Here is an 8,819-nt window from a genome sequence, read left to right on the forward strand (position 1 = left end):
ATACATATGTGTAGATATATGTATCATATATACCATAAGCAGAAGTTGATGGTACTATTTATTCAGAACCTATACCATTTAAAAAAAACATTTACAAATGCCTAAGAAAGAGAAAATCTGGAACTACATTATGGCATATGTTCCTGGGGATATTGTGAAGTTATTGTGAAGTTACAGCTGGATTGTGTGACCCTGGGGTATGGGATGGGGACTAAGAATAGCAGGAGATAGAGCCAGAAACAGAGGGAGGCCCATACCATCCTTCCCCAATCAATTTTCTTGATAGCAAAGTAGTGAGAAACCCTTTTTCTACCTCCCATATAACCATATTCTCACTCTTCCACACCCCTCTCCCTTCGTAGGCTCTCTGTACTCTAATGTAACTTCTTCACTTCTTCCAAATTTCCTTTGATACTTACTGTAACTGTTTCATTTTATACAAACCTGAGTTGGGTGCAGAGAAGGAGTAGCCACAAGCCCATACCTGTGTAAAACTGGCGGCTGTCACTATTTGGAATCTTAGGTACAACTGAAGAATCAATAGCTTACAGTCTTAACTGGATACACAGCCCATCTTTGCCACTCTTTACTTGGCCCTCCAGGGCTCCTTATCTAATCTCATTCCTTCATTTCCTAAAATCTGATACTTTACATTTAGCCACTTATCCTAAGAAGTTGATTAAATCTTATAAAAAAGGAAATAGAGAATATTAACAATTCTTTCTCTCTGTATCCCTCCATCCCATATTCACACCCATCATTTCTTCTCCAAAAGACAGGGATAACAATCCTTTTGTGGTGTAGCCCCTCCATATAAACCATGGCCATCATTTATCTTCCACTCATTCCATGAGCTCTAGTCCTTACTGTACATTTCTGAACATTTCTTTGAAAGTTTGTCATATCCTAAAGCTAAAGCAAACTTCTTCAACATTGCTTCTCTCTAAAAACCACTGTTCTATCTCTATCTGCTCTTTTAAATAATGTACCCTTATCATTCTAACCTCATTGTTTTCACATCTCCCATTTGCTCCCTAGTCTATGGCAATGTGGTTTATTTGCATCCTCAGCACTTACCAAATCTATTCTCTCTAAAACATTAATGTCCTCTAATGGTCAAATCTAATAACCCCTTTTCACTTTACCCAGATTTCAGAACAATTGACATATTTAAACATTTATTTTATGAGAAAACATCTCTTTTTTTGTTGTCAGCAAAATCTTTTTAACCAACTTTCTCTTTCAATCTGTCTGTGGAATTCTCAGACAATACTGCTTGCTCCAGCATTGCAGTCTTTTAATTTGGGGGTTCCTTATGCCTTTTTTTTTTTTCCTGCCTTCACAATATATCCTTTAGAAGTTATCTCCTTTCCTCCTATGGGTTAATTAGAAGTATTCAGCTGCCAGAGGGTGGGGGAAACACAATCTTTACGGATTTGATTAAATAGGTGTTTACTTCTTTCCATGCAACAAGAGTAAGGCAGATTTGTAGTTGCTGGTATTTAGAGATTCAAGATGTCAAGGAGAAAATTCTCTGTCTTTTCTAATGTTAGACAGTATGGCTGGTTCATTTTGGCCGTCTTTTCCACATTCCAGACCAGAAAATAAAGAAGCAAAAGTAAAAAGGAGGGCAGAGCCTTAATCCTGAGAGCAGACTTTCCCATAAATCTGCATTAGACTTCTAATGTCTCATAGGCTGTAATAGTGTTACTGTCACATGTATTCTCAAGGGATTCTGGGAAAGTGACATTGAAAAATGTGTGGAAATGGACATTGAGTGACTCGAGCTATACTATATTTAATGACTTCATCATCTTTAAGACTTTAATGGAATTGATACTTGCTGTGTAAAATATTATCTGATCCTTTATGTACACAAACTTAGCACCTTGGATATAGGTCTTTTAAAGAATGTGTCACAATTACACTGCAATTTTTGTTTAAGTGTCCATCATTATGCTCCTTACCCTCAACACTTCATATAGATTATGATCTTCTTGATTGCAACCAGTATTAAATCCATCAGTGGATCTGTAACCCATCAGTGCCTAGAACAATGAAAATTACATATATATAGTCAATATTTTATATATGTGCATATATATTTTTTATATATAAAATATCATCTGTATCTATAAAATATTAAAATTAAAATTGAGTATTGTATGATAACTATCTGAATTCCTACTGTAGCTATTGATCTTTATTATCTTGATTACTCAGTTCTAGACAACATTTTAACTTAAACTGAAGGAATGTGTAAATTATTCAGTACTGGCATCTACTACTGGCCCTTCTTAACTCTCAATTTAGGGTAGGTGTGATACCTCAGCAAGTTTGAGTATATATTTTTTTCATTTCATTTTATATTTGACTTCTTTTTTCTATTTTCATTACAGCTGGTTTTGTCTTCTGATCAACCTACTCTTTCCAGCCTACAGCAATCATACAGCAAATTTGGTACTCACTGTCTATGCTGTAAGAACTGTAATATCTATTACTTCTCTTCTGCCTTTGTTTGATGGGTTACGTGTTTCTTAATGTTTTTGCTATAGGTAGATGTTTGGGTTCTTTTCATGGATAGAAAAAAGATGGGTGAGCATATCAAAAAAAGGAAGGAGAAAGTATGGAAAGAAATAAGATATTTTTTTAGCCAGAAATTTGCAAAGCTGATAGTCTTTTCAATCTTATTTTCCATTTCATTTATATTTTTGTATTCAGCCTACCAAATTCATTTCTGCAACATTGTCATTATGAAGATGGAAAGCTGTCATCTAATTACTATGTTTCATCTCTTTAAATATCAACATGTCTTGACTATTAAAGTGTCAAGTACTTCACTCTCTGTTTTAAGTTTATGACAATTTAATATTTTATTTAGGAATATCCATTGCACTTGCCTTTTTTCCCTTAACTGGAGTGTTGTTGAAATGGGTTATTCTTTAGATTATTTTAAAATATTGGTAAAGCTTGAAATGTTCTTGCTTTTAGAGAAATAAAAGAAATAATATATTGTCAAAAAGTTATGTGAGGAGGCTATTATAAGAAATTATTTTATATTAATAATTTTATATCCTACCAGTTTGGTTTCTTTAGAAAACCCTGACTGATACAGAGACTAAGTATATAAAAATACAGAATTCTCTTTGCGAACAAGAAGTTTTGAATTTGCTATCAGCATGACATTTTTTCCATGAGTAAGACGGGACTCCATTTCCTCAATTTTTATATGGTTGTTTCCTTCTCATTATTTAAGTCTCTTCTTAAATATCATCTCGTTCAATATACCCTTTCGGATTTTCTTCAAATATTCCCCACATATGCCAGTTGCTCTTTATTCATTACTCTGTTTTATTTTCTTTTTAAGACCTAACTGAAATTCAATCAAAAGAGAAAGAAAAACACAACCATGACTATTATGCAAAGTTCTCTCTTGGTGGCCCCTCTACAGAGCCTGAAAAGTAAATATTTTCTTTTCCAGACTCCCTTGCAACTGAAAAATGTCTATGTAACCCCATTCTGTTCAATAAGAGGAAGGGTGCTGAAGATTCCTGGGAAAGATATTTAACTTTCTGTTGAAAGATAAAGGTATAAGAAAAGAACTCTCTTGATCTCAGATGAGATTCTTGAAGGTGTAACATCCATCTTAAACACCTGAAGGTGAAAATCAGAAGAACTAAAAGCTAACACACTGAGTGCAGTGGGGAAAGAGAAAAAAACCTGAGCTCTCATATTACTGTTGATCCCCTGACTGTACTTGATGCTGCTCTTTGCTGTTTTCTCTTTTCTTTTTTTTTTTTTTCAGTAGACATCGATTACCATATAGTTTAAGCTGCTGTTGTTTGGGTATTCTGTTATTTGTGGCCAAAAGCAATTCTCAAAGAAATATAAAATAATCTTATTTATTCACTTATTTACTTGACTATTATTTATATTCCACTTTTTAAACTGTAAATTGTTTGAGAGTAGATACCTTATTTGTTTATTTCAATGTAGTATTCTCTGCATTTTTAACAGTGCCTGGTACATAAAAAAAACATTCAGTGTATGTGTCCTAAATGAATGGATTGTAAATGAAGTAAATGAATGAACTTAATTCTTTTTTATATATTCTTAGGGCACATAAGGGGTGATCAATGGGAATGATGAAGCCAGGATATTTTAAGAACCCATATACTGAGTAAGCTGGGAACTCATCTCTTAAAAGGAAAAAGTTTAGCCTGCTTACTCTGTTAAATGATTTCTATGTAATTTTGCCAGGAAGCAAGTTGTTTGTCCAGACCTATCGTTCTAAAAATTCTGATGAAAACCTGAGTTTTGACCCAGGAGCCACTATTTATAGAATTAGATATATCAGAAAACATCTTAGAATTTTTTGGATCTTAAGCACATTGATTTCAGTGATTTAATATTTGGACATATTGTTGGAAATTCTTTGACTTTGACTAGTGCTACTTAACAGAAACATTGTGTGAGCCACATATTAATTTTATATTGTCTAGTAAGCGCATTTCAAAAGTAAAAATAGGAATTTTAATACTCTATTTTCTTTAACCCAACATCTTCAAATATTATTTATCATTTTATATTTATCAACATGTTATCAGTATAAAAATTATTAGCGGGATATTTAACATTTTTTGGAATCAGTAATTTAATGCGTATTTGACACAGTACATCTCAATTTGGTCTAGTCACATTTTAAGTCCCATGTGGCTAGTAGTTTACATATTTAGCAGCACAGATTTAGACTAAATGATTCTGCAAAACAAGCCTCATTCTCTTGATTCCTCCTGAAATGTACATGTTTAATTAAATAATTACAAAAACAATTTAATATGGTAGGCCTTGTGTTACTGCAAATGTACAGGTAAGCCACCATGACACTCCTCTATACATCCTGCCAAGGAGAACATAATATTGATAAATGCATTCACGAAAAACAGGTCTTTACAAAAACCATCGAAATATTGTAAAGGAAAGATGCATAGAGTATTATAGGAGCACTCAGGCAGAACATTAGTTAGATGGTCAGGCCTCCAAAGAGATAAAATGCCAAAGCTTAGCCTTAAGGCCTATGGAAAGTTTATCTTGATGAAAGATAAGAGATGGGGGGATTCTAAGCAGGGAATCATCAATGTGATTAAAATGAACAGCAAAAAAAGAAAGAGATTCTCACTGTCTAGCTACCCTAGGAGTTGAATGTTGAGAGGAAGAGAGAGGCTGGAGAGAGGCCTCTTGACCATGTCATGAGAGACTTCGAATATTGAACATTCAAGTCATAAAGTGTTTCCCTTCCTTCTTCATCTTTGATATTATGCAAAATAGCTCTACTATTTCACAGAACAAGATTTCATTCCCACTATTCGCTTCGCTTCTTCTAATCTTGCAAATCTGGTGCTATATAAAATTTAGACCCTGACCCCTAACTGTTTTCATTTTATCTTCCTGTTCCCATTTTCAGTTGTCTCTGCAATGATAACTTTTAAATGTCCATTTTCAACCTTTACCCTTTGTCTACAATATCATGTATTGGGGAAAATATAATCAAAAACAAAATCTCCCAACCAAGAAAACCCCTCCATCAAGGTGAAAGAGAAAGAATCACTATTCTAACTGAATAAGCTTTAAACCAGATGTGAAACGCATCACAGACAATCTGCTAAGAGATTTCAAAGACAAGAATGAATCTTACCCTTTGATATAGCCAGGTAGTTACAACCCATTTATACATTTTCAAGAAAAACAATAACTGGTCCTCAAATAAGAGGACTTGAAATATCTTTTGTCACACATATATCATTCTAACTTTACCTGGAAATTGAGGTGACCATGTATTAGCTAATTAGCTTTATCCAGAGGAAAACAGGCCTCTCATCTTCTTAAGACAGGAGAATAGTTTTCCAATTTGGATCAAGGCAGCAGGCACCTAACTCCAGGTTAGAGTCCTACCCTCCTAATAGAAACTGGGAAACAGGGATTCTAGTTCCCTTGATGTTTGCATTTCAAAGACTTACAGGTTCAAGAGAAGAACATTCTTGGGTCAGAAAGCTGACAAAAAGGCATATCTGGTCTTCAAAAGGATTTATAGACATGTAAACAGCTGAGAAAGTGCTCACAATTACCTATTCTTTTAAGATAAATGCTCTGAGAAATATAAAAAGGCAGGGGAGTTCTCTTTGTATTTTCAAAATGAGAAGTTTCTCTTATTTTTAATTTGTATTTGTCTTTATACGTGTTTTCTCCATGGTATCACTATTTGGACAGTTCACCATTAGCTTAAATGAAATACATTACCACATACCTAAATTATGCAATGGTGTACTAACTTCGTGTTTTGCTTACATTTCCTTTTCATTTTATTTTACTCTGTACACTTTCTCTCCCCTAACTAATCTTTACAATCATCTAGCCATCCTTGTTCAAAACCTACTATTGGTTTTTAATAACTATAGGAAGAAGAACTATAAGAAAAAGTTAGCTTCCCTACCAAGTGAACTTGGTTTTTCTGTATATTTCATACACACTCAGCTCAAGTCCAAGACTCATTACTGATCATCAAACATATGATGCTCACTTGCGTAACTTCATGTTTTTAATTCACAGACTTTCTGTTTTCTAATTTTTCTTTCCTCTTTCCTTCTCATTACAGCATTATACATACCTATGTATGTGTATAAATCATGACATATACATACATATATAAGTAATTATAGCATTTACTCTGATTTATTCTAATTAACCTGTTTAGTTTAATTTAGTTTAATCATGTTCCATGTTCCAATATGTTTCCTGAGACATCATTCCTATTGTCTCTGATACCTCTGTGTCTTACAAAGTTTTCCACAAACATCTCTTATTTTATAACATCTAGAATAAGACTAGAAAAATAAATATTCTGCGTTTTAGTATGCTTTGTCCTTGTTAAACTAATGTGCCCTCTCACAAGCTCAATTTACCTCATGAACAGCTGAAGCTCACAAAATTAAATGTTTTTTTAAAATGATGTTCTTAATTTTAGTACTTATATCAGGCAAAAAAAAAAAAGAAGCTCTTTATTAACTCTGCAAGTGGTTACTTAGACTTGGTCAACAGTAGAGACAAATTTTCTTCCTGGAAACATGAATAATTTAATCTAAAACATTGAACTTCTTAAATAATTCTTTAGAAACCCATATAAAGAAATACTTACTATAATGCACTGACAATGTAAAATGCACTTCAGTTTATATGGAGAAACAATAATGTGTTAATATCCATGCACTTTAAGTAAAATAATGAATAAATGAATGCTGTGGCTTAAGATACATTAAAGCAGCATATATATAAAAAGCAAAGGCATGCTTTACTCATGTGTAACTGCTGACTAGTAAAGTATATGATACAAAATAAGTGTTCAATTATTTTATTTTTAAATAAATGAAATTGATTGACTTTAAGATTCAGTTTCTCATTAAAGACTTCAATCTGACAACGATCTAAACTGATCATAGTTTATCTTAATATAATATTTATACTTGACATTTGATATGATTCTATACTGTAAACGTGCTAAAGGAATTAATAGTAAAATGGTAAAATGGAGACATTCTACATATAAAAAAACACTCAATCCATGTCTATTTTAACTCTGATCATGGCAGCTGAAAGCTGTAAAGCCAAAGCTAACTAACCTTCAGTGCCAAAAGGAATAAGATGACTTGATATAGTCTATGAGTCCAACTGCTCCCAGTAGCTGTTCACAGAAGCTTCAAAAAGGCTCCTTTCTGACAGATTTGTGTGGTTATCCCTTGGGAATTAAACATGTGTACAAATAAAGACTCATTTAAAAATTCAATTGAATAAATGTCAAAGGTCAGTCTTGGAGACACAAGAAAACAAGATAATTCATCTTTGACCTCTTTTCCATCTTCACCATCTTTTCCATTACATTTCTCTTCTCTGTCTTCTTCCTGTTTTTCATCTTCTCCTTTATCTTTTTCATTTTCATATTTTTTGTCACGTTCGCCTTTCCCCTTTCTATCTTCACGCTCTTTTTCATCTCTGTTTTCTTTTTGGTATTCTTTCTCTTTTTCATCTCCCTCTTTCTTTTTTCTGTCTTCATCCTCCTTTCCATCTTCTCCTTTCTCTTCTTTCTTGTTTTGATTCTTTCCTTCTTCTTTCTGATATTCCTTTTTATTTTTTCTTCTACTGCTGCCACTGGTTCTCTATTTTCTTCTCCCTCTTCTTCAATGGCTATTTATTCAATTATTTCTTTTATTTCCTCAGGTTCTTTTTCAGGAGCTGATGCCTCTATAATTTTGGCTTCTCCATCTTCAGCCTTTATTTATTGCGTTTGTGTGTGTGTGTGTGTGTGTGATGTGTGTGTGTGTGTGTGTGTGTGTTATTTGCATTCTAACTTTAGATAATTTCTCTTGAACCATTTTATAAATAAGTTTTTGTGGAAATCATGATTTTTTAAAATTAATTAATAATTTTTTTTATGGTGACTTTGATTGATTAATGAAAGCCAATAAGTTTTATCTGTACACTTTAATGGTGAGGCATATATATATTTACACTTTGTGTTCACCTCCCGTAGTTAGATTTCTCTCTGTCACCACATATTTGACCCCTCTTAGCCCATCTACCTCCCCCCTCCTAACTCCCCCGTACCCTCTGGTAACCACTAGTCTATTGTCCATGTCCATGAGTCTCTGTTTGTTTGTCTATTTCTTTATTGATTTTATGTTGATATCCCACATATAAGTGATATCATGTAGTCTTCAACTTTTTCTGTCTGGTTTATTCCACTTAGCATGATTACCTCAAGGTCCATC

This window comes from Pteropus medius, unplaced genomic scaffold (assembly GCF_902729225.1).
Source record: "Pteropus medius unplaced genomic scaffold, Ma_sr-lr_union100, whole genome shotgun sequence".
Taxonomy (NCBI): domain Eukaryota; kingdom Metazoa; phylum Chordata; class Mammalia; order Chiroptera; family Pteropodidae; genus Pteropus; species Pteropus medius.